This window comes from Cervus elaphus, chromosome 5 (assembly GCF_910594005.1).
Source record: "Cervus elaphus chromosome 5, mCerEla1.1, whole genome shotgun sequence".
NCBI classification, from domain to species: Eukaryota; Metazoa; Chordata; class Mammalia; order Artiodactyla; family Cervidae; genus Cervus; species Cervus elaphus.
The window spans coordinates 29130187-29144400 of NC_057819.1; the positions used below are offsets into that span (position 1 = coordinate 29130187).

Consider the following 14214-nt stretch of genomic DNA (forward strand, 5'->3'; position numbering starts at 1 on the left):
AAGTGAGAAATAGATTCAAGGGATTAGATGTGATAGATACAGTGCCTGAAGAACTATGGACAGAAGTTTGTGACATTGTACAGGAGACAGGGATCAAGGCCATCCCCAAGAAAAAGAAATGCAAAAAGCAAAATGGCTGCCTGAGGAGGCCTTTCAAATAGCTGTGAAAAGAAGAGAAGTGAAAAGCAAAGGAGAAAAGGAAAGCTATACCCATTTGAATGCAGAGTTCCAAAGAATAGCAAGGAGAGACAAGAAAGCCTTCCTCAGTGATCAGTGCAAAGAAATAGAGGAAAACAATAGAATGGGAAAGACTAGAGATCTCTTCAAGAAAATTAGAGATATGAAGGGAACATTTCATACAAAGATGGGAATAATAAAGGGCAGAAATGATATGAACCTAACAGAAGCAGAAGATATAAAGAAGAGGTGGCAAGAATACACAGAACTCTACAAAAAAGATCTTCACAACCCAGACAATCATGATGGTGTGATCACTCACCTAGAGCCAGACATCCTGGAATGTGAAGTCAAGTGGGCCTTAGAAAGCATCACTACAAACAAAGCTAGTGGAGGTGATGGAATTCCAACTAAGCTATTTCAAATCCTAAAAGATGATTGTGTTAAAATGTTGCACTCAATATGCCAACACATTTGGGAAACTCAGCAGTGGCCACAGGACTGCAAAATGTCAGTTTTCATTCCAATCCCTAAGAAAGACAATGCCAAAGAATGCTCAAACTACTGCACAATTGCACTCATCTCACATGCTAGCAAAGTAGTGCTGAATATTCTCCAAGTGAGGCTTCAACAGTATGTGAACTGTGAATTTCCAGATGTTCAAGTTAGTTTTATAAAAGACAGAGGAACCAGAAATCAAATTACCAACACCTGTTGGATCATCAAAAAAGCAAGAGAGTTCCAGAAAAACATCTACTTCTGTTTTATTAACTATGCCAAAGTCTTTAACTGTGTAGATCACAAAAACTGTGGAAAATTCTTAAAGAGATGAGAATACCAGACCGCCTGTCTTACCGCTTGAGAAATCTGTATGCAGGTCAGGAAGCAACAATTATAACTGGACATGGAACAGCAGACTGTTTCCGAATAGGAAAATGAGTGTGTCAAGACTGCATATTGTCACCCTGCTTATTTAATGTATATACAGACTACATCATGATAAATGTTGGGCTGGATGATGCACAAGCTGGAATCAAGATTGCTGGGAGAAATATCAATAAACTCAGATATGCAGATGACACCACCCTCATGGCAGAAAGTGAAGAAGAACTAAAGAGCCTCTTGATGAAAGTAAAAGAGGAGAGTGGAAAAAGTTGGCTTAGAATTCAATGTTCAGAAAACTAAGATCATGGCATCTGTTCCCATCACTTCATGGCAAAAAGATGGGGAAACAGTGACATACTTTATTTGTTGTGGCTCCAAAATCACTGCAGGTGGTGACTGCAGCCATGAAATTAAAAGATGCTTGCTCCTTGGGAGAAAAGATATGACCAACCTAGACAGCATATATTAAAAAGCAGAGACATGGTTTTGCCAGCAAAAGTTCATGTTGTCAAGGCTATGTTTTTTCCAGTAGTCATGTATGGATGTGGGAGTTGGACTATAAACAAAGCTGAGTGCAAAAAAATTTATCCTTTTGAACTGTGTCATTGAAGAAGACTCTTGAGAGTCTCTTGGACTGCAAGGAGATCCAACCAGTCCATCCTATCAATTATCAGTGCTGAATATTCATTGGAAGGACTAATGCTGAAGCTGAAACTCCAATACTTTGGCCACCTGATGCAGAGAATTGACTCATTTGAAGAGAACCTGGTGCTGGGAAAGATTGACGGCAGGGGGAGAAGGGAACAAGAGAGGATTTGATGGTTGGATGGCATCCCCGACTCAATGGATGTGAGCTTGAGTAAACTCCAGGAATTGGTGATGAACAAGCAGGCCTGGCGTGCTGCAGTCCATTGCAGTCGCAAAGAGTTGGACACTACTGAGCAACTGAACTGAATTGAACTGAAATGTCTAACTATACCCTGGCCACATTATTCCTAGGCATAGTACTAGCAAAGAAGCATGAATATGTTCCTGAAACACATGTACAAAATGCACATAGCACTATTCACAATAGCTCCAAACTGGAATCAAATGTCCACCACTGGTTGAATAAATAAATAAATTGCAGCATATTTAAACAATGGAACATTTGAGAAAATAATTCACAAAGTACAATTATACACAGCAGCATGTTGAGTAAAAGAAGCCAGACACAGAGAAAATAATAGCAAATGAAGAAACAGACAAAGGATTAATCTCAAAAATATACAAGCAACTCCTGAAGCTCAATTCCAGAAAAATAAATGACCCAATCAAAAAATGGGCCAAAGAACTAAACAGACATTTCTCCAAAGAAGACATACAGATGGCTAACAAACACATGAAAAGATGCTCAACATCACTCATTATCAGAGAAATGCAAATCAAAACCACAATGAGGTACCATTACACGCCAGTCAGGATGGCTGCTATCCAAAAGTCTACAAGCAATAAATGCTGGAGTGGGTGTGGAGAAAAGGGAACCCTCTAACACTGTTGGTGGGAAGGCAAACTAGTACAGCCACTGTGGAGAACAGTGTGGAGATTTCTTAAAAAACTGGAAATAGAACTGCCATATGACCCAGCAATCCCACTTCTGGGCATACACACTGAGGAAACCAGATCTGAAAGAGACACGTGCACCCCAATGTTCATCGCAGCACTGTTTATAATAGCCAGGACATGGAAGCAACCTAGATGCCCATCAGCAGATGAATGGATAAGGAAGCTGTGGTACATATACACCATGGAATATTACACAGCCATTAAAAAGAATTCATTTGAATCAGTCCTAATGAGATGGATGAAACTGGAGCCCCTTATACAGAGTGAAGTAAGCCAGAAAGATAAAGAACATTACAGCATACTAACACATATATATGGAATTTAGAGAGATGGTAACGACAACCCTATATGCAAAAGAGAAAAAGAGACACAGAAATACAGAACAGACTTTTGAACTCTGTGGGAGAATGTGAGGGTGGGATATTTCAAAAGAACAGCATGTATACTATCTATGGTGAAACAGATCACCAGCCCAGGTGGGATGCATGAGACAAGTGCTCGGGCCTGGTGCACTGGGAAGACCCAGAGGAATCGGGTGGAGAGGGAGGTGGGAGGGGGGATCGGGATGGGGAATACATGTAAATCTATGGCTGATTCATGTCAATGTATGACAAAACCCACTGAAATGTTGTGAAGTAATTAGCCTCCAACTAATAAAAAAAAAAATAAAAATAAAATAAAATAAAATTAAAAAAAAAAAAAACACAAAGAAGCCAGACACAAAAACTGTGTACCATATGATTCTTATTACAAGGAATTTAAACACAGTCAAGAGAAAGTACTAATGTCTGATGTTAGTTGTGTCAGTTGCTCAGTCGTGTCCAACTCTTTGTGACCACAAGGACTGTACAGTCCATGGAATTCTCCAGGCCAGAATACTGGAGTAGGTAGCCTTTCCCATCTCTGGGGGATCTTCCTAAGCCAGGAATTAAACGCAGGTCTCCCACATTGTAGGTGGATTCTTTACCAGCTGAGCCATAAGGGAAGCCCAAGAACACTGGAGCAGGAAGCCTATCCCTTCTCCTGTGGATCTTCCTGATCCAGGAATCGAACTGGGGTGTCCTGCATTACTGGTGAATTCTTTACCAACTGAGCTATGAGGGAAGTCCATATCTCAGGATGTCAGGATAACAGTAATCCTGGGGGCCTAGGGTTAGTGATTGTGTTATGTGTATGACAGGAGATTTTGAGGTTTTTGAGCTGGGAGTACTGAATGCATGGCTGTGTTCACCCTATGAAACTGTAAACTTATAGGTAAGTCCCCTTTGCCAACTGCAACTTATAGTTTGTGCACTTTTATAAATGTAAGTTCCAATTCAGTAAATTTATGTAAAAAAAGACAAAGCTATTTTGATAATAATCCATTATAAGTAGTAGTCCAGGAGAAAAGAGGTAAGAATTTCATTGGAGAAATATTTTAAAGTTTATATTTAGTATAAACTAGGAGAAAGAACAGGTTTTGTTTTAAAATTATTTCTCATAGATCAAATAAAATGATATAATTCATAAATTACAATGCTAAGATTCCTTTCAGATTAGCAAATCTACTACATTCTCTTAGGAAGCTACAGTATATAATGTGTGAAACAAGATACTCATAGACTGTGTTATTCACACATTTTCAGGTTGCAATTCTTTAACAAGAAGGGGCTTTATTGTCTCTTAGGTTTGAGTAGGACTGACCCTTGGATTAGCTCCCATAAGCGAGAGGAATGCTCAAAGAATCAAAATCTCTCTTTTCTCTGTTTCTCCATCTCACATCACTTCCTGGGTTCATTTGCTCTTTTCTACAGTCAGCCTCCTGTGTGTAGCGGAGGGGAAAGCTCCTCAGAGTCAGATTCTCATCCTTACAAGATATAGAATCTTCCTCAGTGCCTCACTTTCTTCATCTATAAAGTGGGGATGTTAGCAGGGAGCTCATAAGGTGGTTGTGAAACTGGATGTTCTATGCAAGTGTCCTTAAGGGTGCCTGGCTCAGTGACCCTCTGTAACCACCCAGCCTAGACCTCACCCTTCATGCTGGACTCAAACTTGAGCTCATTATCTGGTGCCTCATAAGCATCTCAAATGGACCATCTCCCAAACTGAACCCCTGGTGTTTCTTCCTAATCTGCTTTTCCATCTGTGTACTCAGTGTTTCCAGTTCCTCAGGCCAACATCATCCTTGACTACTTTCTTTCTCTCGTATCTTACTTCCAATTTATAACAGTCAGTTCAGCAAGTGCTGTCTGATAGAACTTTCTATATTGATGAAAATAATCTATATTTGTCCAACATGGCATCCAGTCTCCTGGGGCTAACTGAATTTTTAGTTTTATTTCATCTTTAGTAACTGAAATTCAAGTTTAAATGATTACATGTGGCCATATCAGATGACACAAATATACTGTCAAAGTATATCTAGAATATCACCACTTCTGACAAATTCCATGGCTGCAATCCTAGTCCAAGGCACCCTCATCGCTTGTCTTACTCTGTGGTTAGCCTCTTTGGTGTCCTGCTCCTGCAGCAAAGCAGTGCTGCTAGAATCCCTGTCACATCAGAGCAGGGGCTCTAGTGGAAGAAAAAACGTGGGTCCCCACTTTCCCCCTTGGAACCTTGCTGAGTTTTCTTACTGCTCTGCCTCTCATTCATTCTGTTTCAGGATCCTGACCTCTGCCTCAACATTCTCAATAAACATCTTTGCTCTTGGGTTTACTTCTTCCCAAAATGCTCTAACTCTAGAATTCCCCAGGGTTTGCTGTTTAACATTTGTTTATTCCTTCACATCCTCACTAAGACCTTTTGTGTACAGTTTCTAAATTTTCAATCCTCCTCAACATTTCCTATCACTTTCCACTAATGTACTTTTTCTTCTTAGCTTAGTAATCTTATTGCTAAGATTCTAGATATGATCCTTACTCATTGCATTTATTGTGTGTTTCCTTCATTAAAACAATGACTCTATGAAAAAATCATCCTAAGTGCTTTGCTCACTGCTATACCCTGGGCATTTGGGACTGTGTCAGCCATGGTAGGTTTTCCATGAACTTTATACCCACTGGGTAGATAGCTATACTGTACATTCTGCAATACTTACATGGACTCTCTTCAGCCTTGTGAGTATTTCCTGATTATCAACATATGCACATGACTTCCATTGACTAAAGTTTTTAGGGAAAATATTTGAATTCTGACTAAATAGATAGGTATATTTTCCTAGTCTGAAAAAATTCATGATCACAGTATTTTAAAAACAAACCTTTGCCTACACTTAAAGTTTCTCAGAGAGTCTCCTTTGCAGACTCTTTTCACAGTAAAATAAGTTTATTTATTTTTAGATATAATGTGTGTAGAATGAGATGAAAAATGTTTTCATTTATTTATACATTTTAAATTTATTTATAAATAAATATATTTATTTCTACATTTTAATTTATTTATAAACAATTTTTATTTGTAAATATTTTAATAAATGTTTTTATTATAAATATTTTCTTTGTTTAAAATAAATATTTTATTTGTTTATAAATGTTTTATTAATTTATAAAATTTTTCCTTAATAGACTGTGTTCTATACCATAATGGAAATTTTTTTCAGATTAATGAAATAATGCTAAATTAACTTTTCCTTGAAAAGTCGTATCATGATGTTTCTCTCCAACAGAGATATTCCTATATTTTCAGCCTAAGAATTCCCCCCCTGTATTTTGTTAAATGCTAGTTAACATTCCTTCAAAGTAAACTATGCTTGTTATGAAAAGCATAAGCTCAAAATACTGTATTATCTTCTTAATTCATTAAAACTATTTGTAAATAAAAAATATATAGTAAAATATTTTATTTTTAAAAAAATTAATTAATTAATTTTACTTTACAATACTGTATTGGTTTTGCCATACATTGACTTGAATCCTCCATGGGTGTACATGTGTTCCCCATCCTGAACCGCCCTCCCACCTCCCTCCCCATCCCATCCCTCTCAGTCATCCCAGTGCGCCAGCCCTGAGTACCTGTCTCATGCATCAAATCTGGACTGGTGATTTGTTTCACATATGATAATTTACATGTTTCAATGCCATTCTCCCATATCATCCCGCCCTCGCCCTCTCCCACAGAGTCCAAAAGACTGTTCAATACATCTGTGTCTCTTTTGCTATCTCACATACAGAGTTATCATTACCATCTTTCTAAATTCCATATATATGCGTTAGTATACTGTATTGGTGTTTTCTTTTCTGGCTTACTTCACTCTGTATAATAGGCTCCAGTTTCGTCCGCCTCATTAGAACTGATTCAAATGCATTCTATTTAATGGCTGAATAACATTCCATTGTGTATATGTACCACAACTTTCTTATCCATTCATCTGCTGATGGACATCTAGGTTGTTTCCATGTCCTGGCAATTATAAACAGTGCCACGATGAACATTTGGGTACACTTGTCTCTTTCAGTTCTGGTTTCCTCAGTGTGTATGCCCAGAAGTGGGATTGCTGGGTCATATGGCAGTTCTATTTCCAGTTTTTTAAGGAATCTCCACACTGTTCTCCATAGTGGCTGTACTAGTTTGCATTCCCACCAACAGTGTAAGAGGGTTCCCTTTTCTCCACACCCTCTCCAGCATTTATTGCTTGTAGACTTTTGGATAGCAGCCATTCTGACAGGCGTGTAATGGTACCTCATTGTGGTTTTGATTTGCATTTCTCTGATAATGAGTGATGCTGAGCATCTTTTCATGTGTTTGTTAGCCATCTGTATGTCTTCTTTGGAGAAATGTCTGTTTAGTTCTTTGGCCCATTTTCTGATTGGGTCATTTATTTTTCTGGAATTGAGCTTCAGGAGTTGCTTGTATATTTTTGAGATTAATTCTTTGTCCATTACTTCGTTTGCTATTATTTTCTCTCATTCTGAAGGCTGTCTTTTCACCTTGCTTATAGTTTCCTTTGTTGTGCAGAAGCTTTTAATTTTAATTAAGTCCCATTTATTTTATTTTTGCTTTTATTTCCAATATTCTGGGAGGTGGGTCATAGAGGATCCTGCTGTGGTTTATGTCAGAGAGTGTTTTGCCTATGTTTTCCTCTAGGAGTTTAATAGTTTATGGTCTTACATTTAGATCTTTAATCCATTTTGAGTTTATTTTTGTGTATGGTGTTAGAAAGTGTTCTAGTTTCATTCTTTTACAAGTGGTTGACCAGCTTTCCCAGCACCACTTGTTAACGAGATTGTCTTTTCTCCATTGTATATTCTTGCCTCCTTTGTCAAAGATAAGGTGTCCATAGGTGCGTGGATTTATCTCTGGGCACTCTATTTTGTTCCATTGATCTATATTTTTGTGTTTGTGCCAGTACCATACTATCTTGATGACTGTGGCTTTGTAGTAGAGACTGAAGTCAGGCAGGTTGATTCCTCCAGTTTCACTCTTCTTTCTCAAGATTGCTTTGGCTATTTGAGGTTTTTTTGTATTTCCATACAAATTGTGAAATTATCTGTTCTAGTTCTGTGAAAAATACCGTTGGTAGCTTGTTGGTGATTGTGTTGAATCTATAGATTGCTTTGGGTATTATACTCATTTTCACTACATTGATTCTTCCAATCCATGAACACGGTATATTTCTCCATCTATTTGTGTCCTCTTTGATTTCTTTCAACAGTATTTCATAGTTTTCTATGTATAGGTCTTTTGTTTCTTTAGGTGGATATATCCCTAAGTATTTTATTTTTTTCGTTGCAATGGTGAATGGAATTGTTTCCTTAATTTCTCTTTCTGTCTTCTCATTGTTAGTGTATAGGAATGCAAGGGATTTCTGTGTGTTAATTTTATATCCTGCAACTTTACTATATTCATTGATTAGCTCTAGTAATTTTTTGGTGAAGTCTTTAGGATTTTCTATGTAGAGGATCATGTCATCTGCAAACAGTGAGAGTTTTACTTCTTCTTTTCCAATATGGATTCCTTTGATTTCTTTTTCTGCTCTGATTTCTGTGGCCAAAACTTCCAAAACTATGTTGAATAGTAGTGGTGAGAGTGGGCACCCTTGTCTTGTTCCTGACTTTAGGGGAAATGCTTTCAATATTTCACCATTGAGGATAATGTTTGCTGAGGGTTTGTCATATATAGCTTTTATTATGTTGAAGTATGTTCCTTCTATTCCTGCTTTCTGGAGGAATTTTATCATAAATGGATGTTGAATTTTGTCAAAGGCGTTCTCTACATCTATTGAGATAATCATATGGTTTTTATTTTTCAACTTGTTAATGTGGTGTATTACATTGATTGATTTGCAGATATTGATGAATCCTTGCATCCCTGGGATAAAGCCCACTTGGTCATGATGTATGATCTTTTTAATATGTTGTTGGATTCTGTTTGCTAGAATTTTGTTTAGGATTTTTGCATATATGATCATCAGTGATATTGGCCTGTAGTTTTCATTTTGTAACATATTTGTCAGGTTTTGGTATTAGGGTGATGGTGGGCTCATAGAATGAGTTTGTGGTTAGTAGAAGGAAAGAAATCTCAAAAGTTAGGGCAGAAATAAATGCAAAAGAAAGAAAAGAAACCATAGCAAAAATCAATAAAACCCAAAGCTGGTTCTTTGAGAAGATAAATAAAATTGACAAGCTATTAGCCAGATTCATCAAGAAACAAAGGGAGAAAAATCAAATCAACAAAATTAGAAATGAAAATGGAGAGATCACAACAGACAACACAGAAATACAAAGGATCATAAGAGACTATTATCAGCAACTATATGCAAATAAAATGGAGAACTTTGAAGAAATGGAAAAATTCTTAGAACAGTACAACTTTCCAAAATAGAACCAGGAAGAAGTAGAAAATCTTAACAGACCCATCTCGAGCACGGTAATTGAAACTGTAGTCAGAAATCTTCCAACAAACAAAAACCGAGGACCAGACAGCTTCACAGCTGAATTCTACTAAAAAACTTAGAGAAGGACTAACACCTATCCTACTCAAACTCTTCCAGAAAATATTTTCTTTGTAAATATGTTTGTAAATATAAAATATAAAATAGTATTGTTGTGTTGTGCATAGTCTCTCAGTCGTGTCCAACTCTACTGTTGGCAATACTTGCTTGGGTGAAAATTGCTACTTAAAATCCTAAAATTGTAAGATAACTTAACAAAAAGGATAAAATCCACAGTTCTCTAACTGGCACTCTGGGCACTACCTGCCATAGGGAGCTCTTAGAGGCACCATGGAATATTTTAACTTTCCAAAAGGAACATAGAAATACTCATTTATGGGGTACCATCTGAACTACTAGATGAATGAGGTTCACAGTTTCAATGTTATATCATGATACATTTCTCTCAATGATGTTATATCTTTATGCAGCTTTTTTTTCCATAATAAATACCAAATACTATTATGTGATCAGAGTGAAGCATGAAATGAAGGTGGTGATAGATTTAAAGGATTGAGATGTTGGGTTGTACCCTACTGGGCACACAACCTATTTTGTTGAGAAACTTGAGAACCTGTGGAATCAGGTTATTTGTTTTCTGTTATTTTTGTAATTTCTTGAAATTAATGTTTATTCATATTTTCCAGTTTTATTGAGATATAATTGACATACATCACTGAATAAATTTAAGGTGTATAGCTTAGTGATTTGAGTTACAACTGTTGTGAATTGATTCAGTTCAGTTCAGTTCAGTCCCTCAGTTGTGTCCGACTCTTTGTGACCCCATGAACTGCAGCACACCAGGCCTCCTTGTCTATCACCAACTCCTGAAGTCCACCCAAACCCATGTCCATTGAGTTGATGATGCCATCCAACCATCTCATCCTCTGTCATCACTTTCTCCTCCTGCCTTCAATCTTTCCCAGCATCAGGGTCTTTCCAATGAGGCAGCTCTCCACATCATGTGGCCAAAGTATTGGAGTTTCAGCTTCAACATCAGTCCTTCCAATGAACACCCAGGACTGATCTCCTTTAGGGTGGACTGGTTGGATCTTCTTGCAGTCTAAGTGACTTTCAAGAGTCTTCTCCAGCACCACAGTTCAAAAGCATCAATTCTTCTACACTCAGCTTTCTCTATTTTTTTTCCATTTATTTTTATTAGTTGGAGGCTAATTACTTTACAATATTGTAGTGGTTTTTGCCATACATTGATATGAATCAGCCTCAACTTTCTTTATAGTCCAACTCCCCCATCCATACATGACCACTGGAAAAACCATAGCCTTGACTAGACAGACATTTGTTGACTAATGCTGCATAAAAGATTAGTTAGCATCTATCTTTTCATATAGATACCCTAAAAGGAAAAAAAGAAGAAGAAAATTTCCTTGTTATGAGAATTCTTAGATCTCTCTTAACAACTTTCTTATATTGCATACATCAGTGTTAACACTAGTCTCCATGTTGCATATTACCTCCCTAGGACTTATTTATCCTTAATTGAAAATTTATGCATTTTGACCACCTTCTTCCAGTTTTAATTTTTGTAGTTACACTGACATTTGTGTGAAAATGGCATGATGAATCTCTTAATTCTATAAAAAATGATTTATGAAAGTGAATTTGTGGTCCTCGTCCCAACCACCTTCTATTTGTTTATCACCAGTAGAACTTGGAAACACGGTTCAGTTTGGATGTGTCACAAAAGATGATCAAAAATAGCAAGTTTCAGTTTCAGAAAAACTTCAAAACAGTTTTGAAACTCTTTGGATTTGACAAAACCCAAATGAATTCTGCCAAGGCACTCTTGCCCCTAATTTTTCAAGCTCTTGTGTACTTCTGGAGAAATTTAATGCTCATGTTACTGATTAATTTACACTTAACTCATCAAAATGTTTGGTAAATGCTGCAGCATTTGATATTCAAAGAACTTTATGAGAAGCTACATCTGGGAATTCTAAAGTTTTATAAATCATTCTTGAATTTATTTTCTTTAAACCAGAAAATCACTTTTTTTTTCAAAGCATGTAGAATTTGAATCTCAAATTTAACTTTATTTTGGTAGAGTTCAGGAACTGTGTGGGAGAAAACCAAACGAAAAAGAGTATTCCTCTTGTAAGTTATTTAAATATGCTGCACTTGGATTGTCCCTAATAGAATATTATTTCTATAATTAAAACAAGAGTAATAGTCAAATTTTTATATGTGCTGTCACCTAGTGGAAATATTGCACCTCTAATAATTCAGTACTGGATTTTAATCATTTTATAAACTCTCTTAGTGGATAAATTTAACATAATAAGCCATACTGGCTAATTTGTTATATTTCATTGGTAAAAACTTCAAAACAAACATAATAGTCCCTATCACAGAATAAACGTTGTCTGTGCCCTCAAGAATGTGTCCTGAAACAAGTAATAGTTAAGATGTTAGAAAACAAAATCTTAAAAAATGCATTAGATCATGTCTGAAAAAGACAAATGTTTGTTAATCACACTGTGCTATTTGGCCTAACTTTTAACATGATCTCAACATAGGAATTAATGCAATAAAATTAAACTCTAAGCAAATACTAAACATGAGCAATCATTTCTTTTCAGCAATCAACTCACTAAAACACAATGTGTATTTCCCTTAGATACACAAAGACAATATGATATTATCAGGACATTTATTAGGTTAAGCCACTCACAGTTGCCATTTGTAGGTTAAAGGCTGGTCAAACCTGGGCAATTTCACACAGCAGAACCTGTATCTGGTCATATACTTATTGACATAGAAAGTATTATTTCTAGAAGTATTTATTTATCAGGAAGATCTAGTTTACATATTTTAAAGAGCTATTTGTATCAGTATCAGGTTTTTGAATTCAAATATTTTCTTAATTAACCTGGAAACACACTTCAAACCTTTGTAGTTCTTCAAGCCTATCAACTAGGGCAGCCACGTTGGGTCGTCTTAACTCTTACGTCTCAGTGGATTAAAAGATAACCACTATAGTTTTCCCTGGGGCTATCTGTCTGCTCTATACCTGTTGTCTTCACTCCAGACCCCGAGCTGATAGATGCTGTTAGTCATGGAGGCCAAGGGACCGGGTGAATGATGGACAAAGGGCTCAGAAAACTTCCACTGGAAAATCTGACCGTCCATCTCTGCTCACAGATTTGCCAATTTTGTGAAAAAAAATTTCATGACAAACAGTTATTAATGGAAGAGAAAAAAGGTAATCCTGCCAGGTGCCCCAAAGTGAGAACAGAACATTGGTAAATAGTCCTCGTGGCTGCAAGACTGACAGTGACACTGTATGTTTCACATCAGGTAAAAGCCACCATTGACCCCTGAGGAAGTGAATAGCAAGGATAGATAAGAAAGCCTGCTTCAGCAATCAATGCAAAGAAATAGAGGAGAACAATAGAATGGGAAAGACTAGAGAGCTCTTCAAGAAAATTAAAGATACCAAGGGAACATTTCATGCAAAGATGGGCACAATAAAGGACAGAAATGTTATGGACCTAACAAAAGCAGAAGATATTAAGAAGAGATTGCAAGAATACACAGAAGAACTATACAAAAATATCTTAATGACCCAGATGATCACGATGGTGTGATCACTCACCTAGAGCCAGACATCCTGGAGTGTGAAGTCAAGTGGGCCTTAGGAAGCATCACTATGAACAAAGCTAGTGGAAGTGATGGAATTCCAGTTAAGCTATTTCAAATCCTAAAGGATGATGCTGTGAAAGTGCTGCACTAAATATGCCAGCAAATTTCGAAAACTCATCAGTGGCCACAGGACTGGAAAAGGTCAGTTTTCATTCCAATCCCAAAGAAAGGCAATGCCAAAAAAATGTTCAAACTACAGCACAATTTCACTTGTCTAACATGCTAGCAAACTAAAGCTCAAAATTCTCCAAGCCAGGCTTCAAGAGTACATGAACAGAGAAGTTCCAGATGTTCAAGCTGGATTTAGAAAAGGCAGAGGAACCAGAGATCAAATTGCCAACATCCCTTGGATCATTGAAAAAGCAAGAGAGTTCCAGAGAAACATCTATTTCTGCTTTATTGACTATGCCAAAACCTTTGACTGTGTGGATCACAACAAACTGTGGAAAATTCTGAAAGAGATGGGAATACCAGACCACCTTACCTGCTTCTTGAGAAATCTGTATGCAGGTCAAGAAGCAACAGTTAGAACCAGACATGGAACAACAGACTGGTTCCAAATCAGGAAAGGAGTACGACAAAGTGGTATACTGTCACCCTGCTAATTTAACTTATATGTAGAGTACATCATGTGAAATGCAGGGCTGGATGAAGCTCAACCTGGAATCAAGATTGTGGGGAGAAATATCAATAACCTCAGATATGCAGATGACAACACCCTTATGGCAGAAAGCAAAGAGGAACTAAAGAGCTTCTTGATGAAGGTGAAAGATGAGAGTGAAAAAGCCGCCTTAAAACTCAACATTCAAGAAATGAAGATCATGGCACCCAGTCCCATCACTTCATGGCAAATAGATGGGGAAACAATGGAAACAGTGATGGACTTTATTTTCTTGGGCTCCAAAATCACCGCAGATGGTTACTGCAGCCATGAAATTAAAAGATGTTTCCTCCTTGAAAGAAAATCTATGACC

General features: G+C 37.0%; 1 long non-coding RNA gene across 1 annotated transcript; it reads left to right on the forward strand.

Annotated features, from left to right (window-relative positions):
* Positions 1–715: 715 nt before the first annotated feature.
* LOC122693304 lies at positions 716–13562 on the forward strand. Its single transcript, XR_006340856.1, has 3 exons — positions 716–778; positions 2997–2999; positions 13477–13562. It is a non-coding gene; the product is annotated as an uncharacterized LOC122693304 (long non-coding RNA).
* The last annotated feature ends 652 nt before the right edge of the window (positions 13563–14214 follow it).